This window comes from Ochotona princeps, chromosome 10 (assembly GCF_030435755.1).
Source record: "Ochotona princeps isolate mOchPri1 chromosome 10, mOchPri1.hap1, whole genome shotgun sequence".
In the NCBI taxonomy this organism is placed as follows: domain Eukaryota; kingdom Metazoa; phylum Chordata; class Mammalia; order Lagomorpha; family Ochotonidae; genus Ochotona; species Ochotona princeps.
The window spans coordinates 3,022,181-3,039,863 of record NC_080841.1 but is presented as its reverse complement, the minus strand read 5'-3'; positions in this window follow the sequence as shown (position 1 = coordinate 3,039,863).

Here is a 17,683-nt window from a genome sequence, read left to right as displayed (position 1 = left end):
TATAATATGAAAGCTGAAGTGGTGAAATGAAATGAAATTTTCAAACATGTTTGTGATTTGCGTTTGTATGGGTTACAGTAAAATTACACATTTTAAAATAGAGTAAAAACAACTTAGAATCACTATGGACACAGGAATACCATAAAGAGTATGTCTTAAAAAGCAGAAAGAAATTATTAACAAGAAATAATTAAGGAAGGCTAATAAAAAGTATGGTACAGACACTGAGTATCAGAAAAGCATAGAGTTTTACATTGCAGCACAGCAAGTGAGGCTGCCTTCTGCAATCCTGGCTTCATTCTGAATTCTGACTCAAAACCCCACCCAGGACGCTGTTTGAGGAGTGAGCCAGAATATGGAAAAGCTCTTCCTATCTTTTTCTTCTCTGTAAATTTACCTTTCAAACAAATAGTAAAAAAGAAAAAAAAAAAAAACACCAGAAAATCACAAGTAATGTGAACTAGACACATTGATTAGGAAGAATCTCAATTTGAAAATCCATACCTTCATTTGATTTCATTTTATCTCTCATTTGCCCAAAAAGCAGAACATAATTAAACACTATAGATTGGTAATTAGATTTAATAGGTGTTATATTTTGGCATTTTTGTTCCAAAACCTTTTATTCCTAAATAAATAAAGCCGAGGTGTATAACATTCCCAGGCAGATTTTATACTTATCTACGTAACTACATAGGATTAGGGATATTCAGAAAAACATCTCTTTTAGCTAACGTGGGACAAAACATCTTTCACAATTTAACACAACAGAAGATGCGGAAACGGATGTGGATGTAGAGCTGTATTTGGAAGTGAGGGTGGGCTGGAGTTGAGCAAGAGGTTGGGTGCGAGGTAGTGGAGTCGGGACTCGGGATGCACCAAGTCCTTTCTGAGCAGGACTTTCTCCTAGGTGTTTGTAGGCTCAGAGTACAAATAAATGTGCTTAGATTGTACAAATTATCAGACATGGGATAGTACTCAAGGAATATTAAAATGCGATCCTAAGGCATTTTAGCCAAATGTCACTTGTTATAAAGAAAAGATTGGCTGTCATTAAATGCAATAGAACTAACAGCACAGTTAATACCCAACACAGTAGGGATCCTTAACTGGATTAAAGAAAGTCCCCTGCGTCTTTTGAAGATTCATTTATGACTGAGATAATAAGTCATTACTTTTGCATCAAGGTTGAAAGGCAGACATACATAACAGTGAACTCTGACGAAAAGCCAGCTCCCAGGTGAAACATTAAATATGACAAGAATGTTAACAGCCAATAAAAAAAAGACCTTGTCATGCCTCAGTTCAATAAAATGTTTATGGCCCAGTTATTGGATCTACTCAAATATTTCAAGAAAAGAAATATGATTATGGTTTCAAGCAGATATTGACATTGAATCCTCCTTATCAAAAAAATTTAATTACAATGAAAGTCAACCCAACAATCCAAATGATTTTTTTATGTTAACAAAGAAAGTTAAACTTCCACAAGAAATTTCACAATGCAGTTAGGTAAGAATTAACAACAGTTCTGTGCACAGCAGAGTTTTCCATATACTTCTAAACAAATAAGACTGAAAATTAAACACTGCATTCAAAGCAACAACACAAAAAATGATCATAATAAAATTCATGAATGTGTGCATTACTTTTATCATAATAAATAATTACACTTGATATTTCTTCTAACATATTTTAGTCATTTATTCAGCTTCAAAAAAATTAGGTATAAATGAGCTATGCGGGAAAACTTGTATAATTCAATTATACAACATTCATATTAACCCAAACCTCCCTATCAATTAACTTCTCAACCTTGGCCATGTTCCCTTTAACAGTGACAGATTATAGTTTCTTAATATCTATGTAGTGTGAGGTTACATTTACAAGAAGGTTTTCTAATACTGTTTATAATTCAGCTTTCTCCTTGGGTATCATAAAATTTCCCTGTGCAAGATTTTGTGTTCTCTATTTCAAAAAATCATTTCTTCCGTGTGCTTCCTTAGATGTTTACAACAGAGCTCCACGGTCTGACGTCTCCAACAAACTTTTGTGGATGTTTCATCCTCACATAAGAGCTGAAACCAGGTAGAGTCTTTAAGTGGGTCACAAGTGGGCTCTCTCTCAATAACAGATTCATGCATTCATGGATAAGAGCTGTCTGCCTGGTATGTCTACACTGATGTAAGTTGTTCTTGCCTCTGCTTTCTGACTTAGATTCATTTAGTTTTGACACTGTCCATCCCCTTTACTGGTCTCATTGCCTTAATTTATATGAAACTCAATTTGAGAAATGCTAATTCTCATCCCATGGGTAGTATTTGCACAAAGGGTCACAGGAAGTAATCCTGTTTTCCTTTTACAATTAAAATATTTATTTACTTCCTCTCTTGATTAATGTAAAATAGCAAAATTTGAACCCCTCATCATGCCTGAATTCATCACAAGAGATTTACTTAAATGCATTCTGGGCAACAGTTAAAGTGATATCCTTGATGCTCACATTGCAAGAGATGTAGATCAGACTGGGAAGCTTATGTAGAGACAAGTGGCTGATGAAATCAGAAAAGCTCTGAGAATTGCTGCAGTAGTAGGAAATCAGAGAGCAAAAGTTTTCCATTCTGTCTTTCTTGAGGAAAAATCCCTTTCCTTATGATGGAAGCACATGGCTGAATTAAAAGGAAGTCACAAACAGTATTACATGGGGGAAAATTACCTAAGGCACTCAGCATTTGGAAATGTTGACCTGGTTAAAGGAGACTGATGGATTTCCAATCTGTTCCCTTACTAACAGCTGACATTTCACAGAAAGGAAAAGTTACCAGGATCCACAAGTTAAAGCTACCCAAAGCCTAGGGAGTTCATATCTATGGAATACAAGAAATGGAGGTTGTAACAGAAACAGATGAAGTCATGGATGTAGTTCAAAACGAGGAGTAATTGCCCTTGGATATGAGACCGTGCGATGGAGAAGCTGAGAACTACTTCACATAGGAAAAAAAGTCATACCACTCTGCTTATTGGAGAAAGGAAATTAATTTATCTAACACCATTCCTTCAACACAAATCACGATCAAATTAACTAATTCACAGTTATATTATAACAAAGAAAAACAAAAGGTAAGTAGATACATAGGTGGTAAAAGTTGTGTGGGATGGGGTGGGGAAGAATTCACAAGTATTGAGCCAGGATGTATGCCAAGCAGGACTGAAAAACGCCAAATTGGACCAACATTTGACCTAAGAGAAGAGAGAACTGTGGTACAATTAAGGCGGCTTCATGTGTCTGTTCAAGAGATTAACCGTGCCCATTATTATCCACGTGTTGCTTTGCGCTGTATGCTGTTATGGTTTCATGTCACACCACTTGATATAAGGCTGTGCTTTTTTAAAATCAATTTCCACCTTATTACATTTAGTGATCTTACTTCATCTAATTTAACAGCCACTTAGAAACTTGCTGCAATTCTGTTCAAAGCAAAATCAAGACGTTGGACTTAACGCTGTACCCCCTCTTTGATGCCAGTACACTGGCTGCGTTCTCAGAATTTGCTGGTTTTACTTTAAATTTTTGATTTCTTGATTCTTAAGAAGCTTTCACAGGTGGTGTCTGTATCAGAAACAAAATCTCACAGCAGGTGCATTCTCACGATTCACAGAGTTTCGATGCTCTACAGGCTTTTAATCTGCTTTAAAGCTACAGACTAAGTCTTCATTCACCAAAGGATATATCAGATAAGTTTTGTTCCTTACTGCTTTTTCTGACTACAGTTAATAAGGAACAACTCTAATTGAACATGGCTCTCTGATCTCTCGCAGCATATTGCTTTGAAGGAATTTGTTACAGCTGTTGAAAAGGAACTATAAATATATAGATCTTAAAAAAAATCTTAGTTAAACGTTAGGGCAGAAATTATTCAGTCCCTGCTAATATTTATGTTTTCCTAGAAGGGTGTTCTTGAATTTCAGATTTCACAGAAGATAGCCATGCTAATAAAAGAAAAACCATGGATGGAGAGACTCGTGCGCTGTTATTATGGTTGGGAAAGAGAATGAATAAGATTGCCTAGCTATAAGTGATGACAACATGACAAAAAGAAGCAAGTTCTAAGTTTATTCAAATAGTTGAAAATACGGTGTTCCTGGGTCAAATAGCAACATGTGCAAAAGAACAGGAAAGAAACCAGTAGGTGCTTAAGATACACGTGCCGGTGGCCAAGTATATGACGCTGAAATTTTTAAGTTAAAGAACATAGCTGCCAGGAAAGTAATATAAAAAAATTAATGTGGGCAAGGGACTCTAGTACTACATAGTTTGAATAATTCAAGAACAGCAATTTGGAAAAACAGAAGTACACAAGGATGAGAAAGTTATCAGGTCAAGAAGTTGGGGAAGAAACCAGTATGTAGGACACTAGGATATGGGCGTGGCTCTCTCATCTCTGTGGTCGACAGCACTTAATCTCATGACGGAGACCAGCATCTCCATCAAGCATGGAGAACAATATGGCATTTTCCCTTACATTCTCAATGCGATAGGCATTGCAAATGCATCACATGTTCTTTCTTATTGATTGTAGTGCCAGCCTCATAATTCTCCAGTGTTATACCGGTAGCCACTAACAGCAACTGTGCACTTTAAGAGAAGTCCCTTCTTGTCTCCAAGTGGTGTACGTACACACAAGCACATCGACCCATGCCTTTTCGATTAATTCTTTCCTCCTTCCCAGCCTCCTAATTTCCACCACATGCAATGTTACATAAATGTCTCTTTTAAGCAATCACTTCTTATCTTTATAGAATTCACTGACTCTCAGTTACCAAATTGATAAACTTTAAACTTGATACAGAAACATGCATAACTTAACACTTTAACACTGGTATTTACATGGCTGATTGGATCCCCTCTCCTTCCAGTCAGTGCTGACTCCAGAACCACTGGAGAGGAGTTTCCCTTCAGATAGGGAATCCCACAAGGAGCAGGTCAAAACGTGTTCCAGCTATCACAATGTTTAAACTCTTCAGGAAAGATATGATCTCCCCTCTATCCTGTATCTTCTATCTGACACCACTTTCTATTATGCCAATCAACTACAGTTATTTCCAAACCTTTCAATCTTGTTCATTCTTTAATTTCACAGGCACTCCCTGAGGACCAGCCATGCTAATGGTAGAATGGACAGGATTTTAGCCATGCCACAGCCAGACTCTGCTCTTGGCTCTGTGAGCCAGGGGACGAGTTTCTGACCCAGAGGGAGCTGGGTCTGAGTGCTTCCTCCATGGATTGCAACTTCTGGAATGGTGGGAAGCCACTTAATCGCCAACAGTTGCTTTTCCTAAAGACTAAAGAAAATTTCCTTCAGATTTCAGGGGAAATTTTATTACCTTATAATCCGTATTACTTTTCTTTTTAGACAAATTAGTACAAAACGTACTTCAACAGATACAATTTTTCCATGTATTATTCATATCCAAAGAACAGAATAGGGTATTCAGTTCTCCATTATCACACAATATAAATAAAATATAAATAAAATCTGTCACACTAATATTCACAACCAAAATTAAAAGAGATGTGAACAAGTGAATAAATATATAGTGCTGGAACTTACTTGAATATTTCATGAAAAAGTTTATTTCTAAATCAATCTTAGAAATACTTGCCATATGAACATCCCTATATTTACTTCAAAATATGAATGCAGTATTTTCACTTCTCATTTATCAATGTGACAACCTATTTGGAAGTTTTCCCAATTAAATAGAAGTATGGGCAAATTTGTCAGCATTGAAGCTGAGCTGTGCCACTCAGACCATAATTCTTCCCAACAAGACAGAAATGCAGACCAGGGAAACTTAGCCGCTGCTTGATGCAAAGATCAATTCCACGAGTTTCCACTTTCAGTGTGCAAGACTGAATGCATCTGCACACCACACTTATCCATCAGAGAAGGAGCTACCCTTACCTGTCCCACCTGTCCATCTCCTTCGACCTCCCTGTTTCTGATCAAACTTTGCACCACACTGTGCTGCAAATGGCACATTATCCAACAGTAGAACCTTCTACAATGTTCCTTTTCAACTGTCTTACATTTATCATTCCCTTTTCATATGCTTTTTTGAGATTATTATGTTTAAAACACTCTATTCTTCTGTGACTAAAGCACATATCAGAAGTAGGAAGAGTTCATAAAAATGATGCATGGATATATCACATCATTTTATTTTGTAATCTTCTTACTAGGAATGCAATTACACCAACCTTTCAGCCAACATCTACCAAGATAATTTTCCCAACCCCACTTGGACCTGTGATCCACTGATGCCTAACCGTGTGTCTCAGCAGCTATCAAAGATAACACATCTCCTCAAAGATTCAGTCACCATTTATACAGGCAAGCCAGTTCCTCTGCTCAGTGTACACTGGTGTGTTCCTTCCAGACTTCCCCACCCAGAATTTTAGTGCTTCAAACATCCATTAAAGGGAATTCTCTATTGTTCAAACAGAAAAGCACCTGAATTTGCTAGCACTCTTCTTTCTCCACTGCACTTTATTCTGAAATGTAAGAACAATGCAACAGTTTAAATTACGTGGATGTGGACTTTTCATTTCCACAGGAGTGGGAGGGTGTGACACACACTGCCACACCAGGCTAATATTCCACATGCAAGCAACAGCATTCCATATGAAGAAGAGTATTTGGTTTTTGCTTTTTTTAATATTTTTTTTGAAAAGGCAGATACACAGAGAGAAGGAAAAACAGAAAGATCTCCTGTTGGCTGGCTCACAACCCAAGTGTCCACAATGGCTGGAACTGAGCCAATCTGAACTGAGGACATTCCTCAGGTCTCCCACACAGGTGCAGGGTCTCAAGACCTTGGACTATCCTCTACTGCTTTCCCAGGCTACAAGCAGTGATCTTGATGGAAAGTGAAGCAGCCTGGACACGAACTAGAGCCCATTTGGGATCCCAGTGGCTGCAAGGCAAGGATTTAGCCACTAGGTTATCACACTGGGCCCGTGAGTAAGGATTTGTGTCCCTGTTGTTCCATGTCTGATCCAGATCTCTGCTTAGGGCTTGCAGCCTGGAAAAGTAGTAGAGGATGGCCCAAGCCTTTAGGACTCCGTACCCACATGGGAGAGGCTCCTGGAACCTGGCATTGGATCGGTTTAGCCCCAACCATAGCAGCCATTTTGGGTGAAACAGCAGATGGAATATTTTTCCCTGTCTCTCCTTCTCCCTGTAAATGTTCCTTTCCAATAAAAATTAATAAATCTTAAAAAAAATTTGCAACATAGTTTACAGTGTTAATGTAAGTTCTGGCTACTCCACTTCCAATTCAAGAGGCAGCTCATGCTGCCCACATGCTAGGGTTCTTTCTGTCCACACGGAAGACCGGGATGAAGCTCCTGGCAGTTTCAAATGTGGCCAGCATTTGGGAAGTAAACCAGCAGATGATGGATAATTCATTCTCTCTGTCTCTCTCTCTCTCTCTATCTATCTCTCCAGGTCTCCCCATCATTCTTCCAGATAACTAGATGATAAGCAGGTGGGTAGGTAGATAAATCGTTCTTTAACTCTTTATATTTTAAGATACAGTCTCATCGGCCTAGGGATTTCCCCTCTTCCTCTCTGTTTGTCCTCCCCTCACTGACTTCCCCTATGTTATTATAATAATATAGTCCTTGAAAAATAGATTACTCTTAAGAAGAAAAAGAGAAGAAAGTTCTGGCAGACTATTATTTATCAAGTATTCCTAATTTTTGTAAGTATTTCTAAAAGAAAAATTAACTCAGAAAATTCATAAAATCAGCCTGCCTTACATTTTTGCTTTAGTTTAAACATCACTCTATGCTTGAATCTCGGAGCCCTCACACTGAGAGTTGACCAAGAGCAGATCCCTGATCCACGATGGAATCTGTGTTCTGCTTGGCTATCTGAACACTGAAAGCATCAGGGAAAGGCTGGGGTGATGCAGATCTCAAACACTTTGAAGGCAGCCTGATGAGGTTGCCTGCACACCCTGCTGTTGATATCGATGCGGTACACCAGCACCCGCACCGCACACAGCTGATGGATCAGTTCTTCCTAGTCTCCAATCCGTGACACCCACTGTTGACTTTCACTCTAACAAAGAAAGAACAAATTATTGCCACCAATAACCTAATCAACATTTGACCACCAAGAATAAAAATGTGTTTTTAAATTACTAGGTGTTTTTCTGCAGAATATGAACATTGCTAAAACATTTTTACAGAGAAAGAAACATCTGAGGATAGCTGCTAGAGTTAGTTGGCTTTTTTTAAAAATTATACTCTGTAGTGACAACATAAATAACACGCCTAAGATCTTCAAAATCCAAGACACATTTTTCTTTTTTTGCTAATACAATGATATATTTTTAGGCAATTTTAAATAAAAAAGCCTGCTCTATTATTTTTTCACAAAGTGTATCTGAACTGAAATGACCTTTTATTGTGATTTCTAAAAATAATTAAAACATAGATGATAGCAGCCTCAATATATTTTTGTGAATTTTATTTAAAATATTCGTACATAAACAAGGAACACTCTTTTCCCCAGATTGCCTAAAGACTAACGCTTTGTGTTTCTAATGCCCTCTTTCCCCCTAAACCATTTAAGCTGTCCTATTCCTATTTCTAATTTTTATTATTTACTAATTTCCCATATCAACACACAAGGGAGACCTAATACGTTTGCCTTATTGGAGCACAGAACATGCATGGTTTAGCCAGTGACAGACCACAGCCACAGCCACAGTACCTGAGGCCGCAGCACCAGGGAAGTGGCACCTGCCCTCATCGGCACAAGTACACTCGAGGACCACGGCACAGACGCCTTTCTCAGGATATATCCCGTCGTCAGGCAACACGTGCCTGCACTTCCACATTTTTGTTGTTCTTGCCATACACACTGTGAACTTATATGATTAACTTCATTGTGTCCGTTTCTTGTTCTATAGCAGATTCACAAGTTACCAACGAAATACATGTGTCACATTCATTCTGCATGCCCAGTGTTCACTTATCTGGAGGCATCACGGGGGCTAGGAGATGATGGCCCGGCTGTCCACGGGCTGGTGACCAGAGTCTTCCGACCAATGCACAGAGTTTAGGAGCAATAAGACCCCTCTCACCTTTGCAAATCTCGTTCATCTTGTTATTCTCAAGGTGAAACGTAGAAATTAAAAATACTCTTTTTTTCTATTGAATGTAAATTTATAACATTTCTTCTGATACTGATTTTCCTGCAATCATGGTGTTTTATATTGTGGGTCTGTTTTTCTTCTTTTCTTGCTTCATGTATTTTAACGGGAATTGGGGTTCTACTTGTTTATTGTCTGCCTCCCGTGCTACAACATAAAAGCCACACAGGAGAGAGTTATTTTCTGTCTGAATTTAGCAGTCTCCAAATGCTAGAACACAACCTGGCATAGATAGATCAAGACCTCGATAAATATATGCCTAATAAAAATAGGGGCTGAGACAACCAGTCAATCCTATAATTTAGAAACCATTAGCTAGGAGTGATTTTTAAACTCTAGACATTTTCTCTTGCACTGTAACCAGGTATACTGTAAACAGATATGAGTGACTCATATGAATTATTCAGAAAATGGGGACATTCAGGGGGCTATTTTATCCTCACAAAAATAAAGGTAGAGTTTCATCAGAAAGAACTATGTACATTGATGTAAGGTAATAAATCTTTTTATGCATATTTTCCTCTGCTGATTCTTCACTAAACATGTTTTTAAAAATATTAGGTAACAATATTCCCACTCTTGCAAAACAATATAATTTCCTAAGATATCGAGTCTGGTGCATTAGCTCTTTTTTGTTGTTGTTGGCTTGTTTCCTTTTCTCATCTACAGTAAAAATTCTTGATTATCTTTAGACTTCCTTCCACTAGTTCAGACTGAATGCAGGTAGGTAACCCAATATTAAGCACTTTTAACAAAACTTGGTCTCCGTGCATCCCATAAGTCATTTCTACAGCTGAAACTATGGGTGAACAAATAGCCCTTCCAGGAATACTCTCTAGGTTAATAGATGTGGCGCTGTCAGATGGATAAAAGGAAGTAAGTCTAAAGCTAATGATCTTCAAAGAAATATTTCCTCCTCTGCTCTTCCATAGATAACAACATTTAAGACATTACGGGGGTGGCAGCCCAAAGCTCAGGTTGAAGGGAGCACTTGTTACCAGAGAAAAAAAGTTAAGACAGTACTTCATGGTTATCTCTACTGGAACTCACCATACACACCCAGACTGAGCCAGCAACTCGCCAGCAGCCGTGACAATGCACCTGCTGAGTCATGTAACTTTAACATGGCCATCTCCTATGTGAACCACAATCCTTTGCTTCCAGTTTCTCAAAACCTCCTGGCATTTCCTCACATACTCTCTCTACCCAAATATTAAAACATACACACACATTTATTATCATCAAAGAGCAAAAAGTATTAACCCTGGTATTGAATTGGAGAATTCAGGGTTTGGGATTTCTGATTGCGCAGGCTGGGTCCGAAGCATCTCATTCAGTTTAGCATACACCACAGTGAGCTTACAAACATCCCACTGGTAAAAGTAGGAAAGCACACCTTTTAGCCACGGGCTTCTCTGTAAGCTTTTGTTTCTGTACATGGGTCTCAGTGGTTCTGCAGGCTTCCTCTGGGCAATGACCAGAAGACAGACTAATGCGTTGACTGGGCATGTCTGAGGCAGCCTAACCCCTCTTTTTGGCTCTGTTGTGATTTTCACCTTGTCTTCAGGCACTTAGTATGGAATGCCTATCTAAACCTGCTCTCGAGAAGTAATCAGCAGCCTACTCATTTAAGAACTTCTGACGAACAGCTGATTCAAACATTGTCAAGGAATCCTGAATTTCGATGTACCAAAATGACAAGCATCGACTCTGTGCTCACGTCCCTACAGGAGTGCTTCAGTTAAACAGCTAGGTCCTTACGCCCCGTGCTTTCCTTCAGGGGTGGGGAAAGCCTGCGTGTGCGTGCTCGGAGAGTCTGAAGGTGCGCTTTGTATATGGTGGTTCTGGATGGTGAAACCTAAGGTGCAGGAGGGCGGTGTGTGTGTACTTATGTGTCTTGCTGCTTCTGCCAGATACGAAGTATGCATGCGTGCATTTGAGCACATGCGTGTTTAATGTCACAGACAGTACACAGGAGGGAATTTTGAGACGTTTGGGATTACACCACAGAGTGACGTCACCTTCTATACAGAGCCACTTATGTTTATGTCTACACTCTGCAAAACAGTGGCTGGCAGATCTGAGCAATACTTGAAGAAGGGAAAGAATACAACTCAACTGTGAGTTTGACAGTGGCACACAATTTTTATAAGTTATGTGGAAAAAAATATATTTTTGAAAAAACTACACATAGATTTCAAGTTTTTGCCCTAAATAAAATTCATAACTTAAATCCCACTTTTTTTCAGGGCTCAACTGGCTAATCCTCCACCTCCAAGCACCAGCACTGCATATGGGCACCAGTTTATGTCCTGGATGCTCAGTGTCTGATCCAGCTCCCTGCTTATCACCTGGGAAAACAGCATAGGACGGCCCAAAGCCTTGGGACCCTGCACCCATTGGGAGACTCAAAGGGGGCTGCTGGCTCCTGGCTTGGGATCACCTCAGTTCCTGCTATTGTGGCTGTCTGGGGAGTGAACCAGCTGAAGGAAGATTTTTCTGTCAAAATGTCTTTCTGCTAAAAAATAAATCTTTTTTAATTTAAAATTTTTTATGAAATTTTGAAACACAAATATTAGGAAAGATACTGAATGATGATGAATAAGTACCAATAATTTTTGAAGTTTGTTATATTCAAATCTATTTCTTATTCTTTCTGGCTTTCTTTGTTTTATGCCTTTAAGTCTAAGTCTTGTTTTAAAAGGAAAAAAATATTTGCTAACATTTTTGTAACAACTCACTTCTTTCGGCACAGATTCTTGGAAACACTTGTTTGTGCTCCTCCTCCAAAACCACGTTTGAATCCCGCTGCTGGGTGATCTGAAGAGCATCTTCCTTCCCACATCAGCCGCCTCTGGGAAGCAGTTCCCTGGGGAACACCCTGCCCTGCGTCCTGTGTCAAGGCTGAACTCCAGAGGCTGGCCCAGGACTAGCGTCAGCAGAGATGCTGAGGCGGTTCAGAGAGGGAGAAAATGCCACAGCAATTGTAAGAAGTTTCATCAGGCTCAATCTACAGACACATGTTTGATTTAGTGATGAAGTGTCACAGGCCACCTGACACTGCAAGGAACCAGGAACAGCAGAGGTAGAAGACTCAATCAGAGAGCAGAGGAAAAGCACGCTGTAAAAAAGGCCTTGCAATAAGACCAACCTAGGGTCTCCCACTTGCAAGAGAATTGAGGCTCCTTATCTGGAAAAAAGGGTATAGAACATTGACTTGAATACAGCTGATGGCAGGAGGATTGAGCCAATATTTGTACAGGATAAGCCCAGAAAGTCATCCTCACAAAGAGTTTGATACATGTCATTAAGTCAATTACTAGAATATTTTTGCTAATTATTATGCATCTCCCACCAGAAATCTACTGCCAAAGTTCTTAGCCATTCGCCATGGTTACCATAGCAACACTTCACTAGCCTTTTTCTGTTTGATTTAGTCTGTTCCTTAGATTCTGTGATGTGCCTGCCTGCATATTCAGAATCGTTTGTAAAATCCCAAAGAAGATAATATAAAAATCATAGACAAAATTTAGGGGGTGTTTCCTATTTACAGCTCCTGCAACTGTTTTAGATTGGTTTTTTGTAGTTCTCATGAGAACCCGGTAAGTCGCTCGCAGAAGAGATGCAGTTAGGGCTGTAGGGTGCCAGAGAGCTGCTGAGTCCAAGACCCTGGACTCTCCACAGGGACTCCAGGTCCCCACCACAGCTTTGGACCCCCAAGGGTGAGGAGCCCGAAATAAGGTGACAGGGTGCCCCTCAGCGGCAAAGCTGCAGAATAGCAGTGAATGAAGCAGAGGATTGCTAAGACGGACAACCCTAGCAAGAATCCAGAGGCAGAGTCCAGAGATACAGGGGCACCTGAGGCAAAATTTCACCCACTGCCACTGAGTGATTCGGCCATCAAAGGAGGCTGCAAAAATGTGAGGCATTTTCGATATGTTTCAACCATCCACTTGGAATTCATATTTACAGCACTGACCGCAAACGATTGGAAGTATTTTTAAAAGCTATGCACTAAGAATGCTGAACTCTTTCAACACTGACAACACTGTTCGGAAAAGCTGATGAACAGCCACTCCAGGACCTTGCCTTGACTGACTGCGGAACAAGGCTGCGTTTGTCGCGTGTTTTATAGCCATGGGAAATGTACTAACAGATCGTATTTTCTGATCAGAAGATTCACTACCACTCTTGGGCATTAAACCCTGGGAGAATTTAATAGACATTGAATAATCATTAATGGATAGAGGTGAGGCTGGATCAATGAGAATGAGGTGTGTCTGACAGCACTGCAAGGGGATTAACACGAAAATCCTGAGCTATTGCTGCAATCAGGGAAGTATTTCATAGTTTTATACATCTGACTGTTCAACATCAAGCAAGTTATTTTCCTCTTTCAGCACAATCTGGAAATTATTCTTTCAGCTAAAAACCCAGAGACTCATAAAGGCCTCCTGTGCTCGATGATCTGCTGGAGTCCCACTCACCAAAGCAGCCGTGCTCAGACAAGGCATCAACAGAGGCAGGCAGTGGAGAAGAGGCAAGAGACTCTTCATCGCCCATATATGTCCTGGTTTGTTTTGCTTATCACTGACACACACCACTGTCCTTCAATGTTACTATTCCTTAAACTTTCTTCAGGCCCCTAGTACACAGCGGCAGGGTCTGCCATGTAAGAATAGGCAGTACTCTTGGGAAGGGAAGATGCATCTGTGATTAGTGATTGGTGATTGGTGATTAGTGATTGGTGATTAGTGATTGGTGAATGGGGCCTCACCTATCCATCAGGTATAGAGCACCCAAGATGCAATGGGGAAGAGCCCCTGCCTCATATGGTCTCCTTCTGCACCCCCACCACACCCAGTCACCCACCAGGCTTCAGGTCATCACCCTTCAACGGCAACAACAGTGCCCAAGCCAGGCATCTCATTGCCACGTCAATGTGTAAGCCCTCCTGCATAAGCTCCTCTTCCTGATGACCTGAGACCCACACTCAGGAAGAACTGGAACCTGTGTAGAGGCGTCCCAGCTGATGATAACAACCAAGGTGAGCAATCACTCTCTCCAAGGGTCGCCCACATCCACTCATCTTTACATCTAGGTCAGCATTGTTAGGGTTGTACTCAAGAGCCGATACACTCAGTGCTGTTCTCAAGGGACCCTCATTTTATCATGATTAATATACTCTTGTCGAATTAGCATAAAGGAACCAAACCTCAGAGAAGCCAAGAAACTTGGCTAAGGACACCCCACTGCAAACGACCAAAGGCAACTTTTCAGAATCTCTAAGATGCTGCATTTATCCTACAGTCACTGTTTAAATGCTGAGCCTAGAATGTAAAGCCATCCGCCAGACACAAAGAAAGGATAGTGGAGAATGAACCCAGGGCTGAGAGGACATGGCATGGGGTGGGTGCCAACGGTTTGAGCATAGCTACAGAACACGGGGACATAATGTTCCCAGACACGGAGACATCTGCAAGCAGCCCAGGGAGGTGCAGGGACTCCCACCATGGCACTCCCACCAGGATCCTCCGGATCCCCTTACATGGAATGAAAAAGCAGGTGTGTGCCAGGCAATGCCAATACAAATCCAACCCTAAACACTTAGCTGGAAGCACGAATGAAAGGAACTGATGCTGAGGACTGTACCATTCTAGCAAACACACAGAGAGAATTCTTTCATAGACTTGTATATTGCACATACTTAACTTTACCCAAGAAGTTTACCTCTGGAACTGACTTCAAAGACGTACTCATCCAGAGAAAGCTATTTTCCTGTACAATATTACTTCTTTTAGCTAAGGACATTACACTACGGAAGCAAGGAAAATGTGTAGAATTTACATCGCTGGGAAAAAATACGGGATGTACAGTTAAATTTGCATTCTGAATTAGCAACATATTTTGAAGTACATTCCATAAAATATTTAGGCTTCATGCAAAAAAGCACTATTCATCTGGTTTTCAACTTGACAATATACAGTATACTTTTATTTGGGAAATCTGAAAACTTATAATCTTGACATTTTAAAAAATAGGCTGCAACCCTCCATTTTAGTGAGGTTACAATATGTGGCATTTACAGAGTTTATGTTCCTTGCCCTTGAAAGAGAATCTTCTCTTGATTTTTTTCTCTTATTTCTTTAATGAATGTCTTTTCCTAATGAAGCCAAAGAAAATCACATTTCATTGAAAGTGAGAACCCAGAATTTACTTACAAAACACCTCTCTGGAGGAAGTGTGCATGGAGTTTGCAAGTACTTTTCAAAAACTTTATGGAAAATGAGTATTATGAAAAGATGCATAATTCAAAAGTGCCCGTGTCAAAATAAACTTAACTTTTGATTTCATTTCCCATAAACTTTCACTTGGAGTTATTTTAACTCCAGAAGTGAATGATACAATCATATGCCTGCATGTACACCTGCTGGCGGTGAGGCAGACACGGAGGGGAGGAGTGAGAGAGAGAGGAAGACGGACAGTACACCGCAGCCACCTTCACAGCCCTCTGCCACGTGTCCTGACTCCGTCCCGGAAAGGGCATCAGCATGGAGGTCAGCACAGCCTTCCAGGCCCCATTCCTGGAAGGGCAGGACAGGAGAAGCCTAACAAACAATGGCCTCCCGTGATGCCAGCATCCCACAAGGGCACCGGTTTGCATCTCAGTTACTCGACTTCTCATCTGGCTCACTGCTACTGAGCCTGAGAAAGCAAAGGAGAAAAGAGAATGGCCCAAGTCGTTGGGCCCTTACACCCACGTGGGAGACCCTGAAGAAGCTCCTGGATGTTACCTTCAGCATCCCCAATCCAAACCGTTGTGACTATTTGAGGAGTAAACCAGATGGACGATATCTCTCTCTCTCTCTCTCTCTCTCTCTCTCTCTCTCTCTCTCTCTCTCTCTCAAATAAATTAAATGATTTCTTAATTTAAAAAGCTTTCCCACCAGAAACAAGCTCACTGATAGGCATTCTGTCCATGCCTCACTTCAGTATACTCTCCATGCCTGAAACCCTTCCAAGCCAAGCGGACCCCGCTCAGCACAGGTGGCTTTGTTCTAAGTGATGCCTGCGAGTCTCTGGTTTCACCACTTCCTGCTTCACTTCTATAAGGGTAGTTAAAAGCATCCAGTACTGGTATCCACCATGTTTGCAGAATCCCTTGTATTTGTTTAATTTTTTTAATGTTTACCAGTATCCTACCCCAATATTTCCTTCCTTGCATATCCTGTGTTCCACAGATTATTAGAAACTAGCCAGTGAAAATCTTAAATAATGGTGTTTAATGACACTTACAGCAACAGTGGTATCAGGTGCTCAGCAGGTGGCGAAACAGTTTTCCCTGTTTTTCATGCATTAATTCGGGTCTCTATCAAGAGGACCATAAGAAATGCAAAACGTAACTGAGCATTCTAAAGCAATTAGCTTGAACAAAACAAATTCATTATGAAAACACAGATACTACACCTAGGGGAAGAACGCCATGCCCATGGTTCAGAGTGGGATGAGAAAAGGGAAGGGTGTCAGCTGCACACTGCACTTCAATTTCACGCTCACTTTCAGGATGGTTAACGTGTGGCCTCTAACGCTGGCCATCGGGATTGGGTGATGACAACCAGCAGATGCTCATTCACAGCTGCTGTATGGAGAACAAAGCTCCTCTAACTACAACTTATAGCCAACAGGCTAAAGGGCATCACACAAACTGTATCGTAATTCCCTCTAATGGGGCCTGAAGGTTGAGCCAAAACTCGTTCCCCATCAGAAATGAAAATCCCAAAGAACTGAAAGTTCTGGCTGTTAATGTGGACACCACTCATAGGTGGAGGAAATACTTTGTGTTTTCCTGAAAAGGAATTCTGACCGCAAGGCCTTCTACGTCCAAACACTGATGAAACAATGAAGTCTTACTTGTGGCAACTTTTCTTCACAGTATGAAAAAAATGCCATGATTGCAAACTTTTTAAGAAGTTACAATTAAGAATCTTCGTAACAACAGAAATCATCTGCTGTGGCTCAGCAGCACATAAGGAATCAAATTATAATTTCTCACAAACTAAATCCGTTCAAAACAGTCATGGATCAACTTTGAGCCTGATTAAAATGAGCCATAGCTTTGGGCATCTGTTAAATTATAGTTTCAAAAATGCATTTAGGTATGCTCATATGTTCTTAGGATGGCACAGGCTGACATGCATTCAATGTAATGAGACAAACTTTGGAAATGCCAGGCAGGGTAGGGTGGCATAGAGGGAGTTTGGATAATGGATAGCAAATCAGTTAGATTGAAGGACTAGGTTCCTATGGTTACACACGACAGTAAAGGGATCATAGTTTAAGATAATCTAGTTTATAAGAGAAGAATCTTCAAGCCTCCAATAATAACATTAAAAAGGGTGTTAATGCTTTGCTTTAATTGATGAACATTGTATGTATGCACACTCTTGCCTACAGA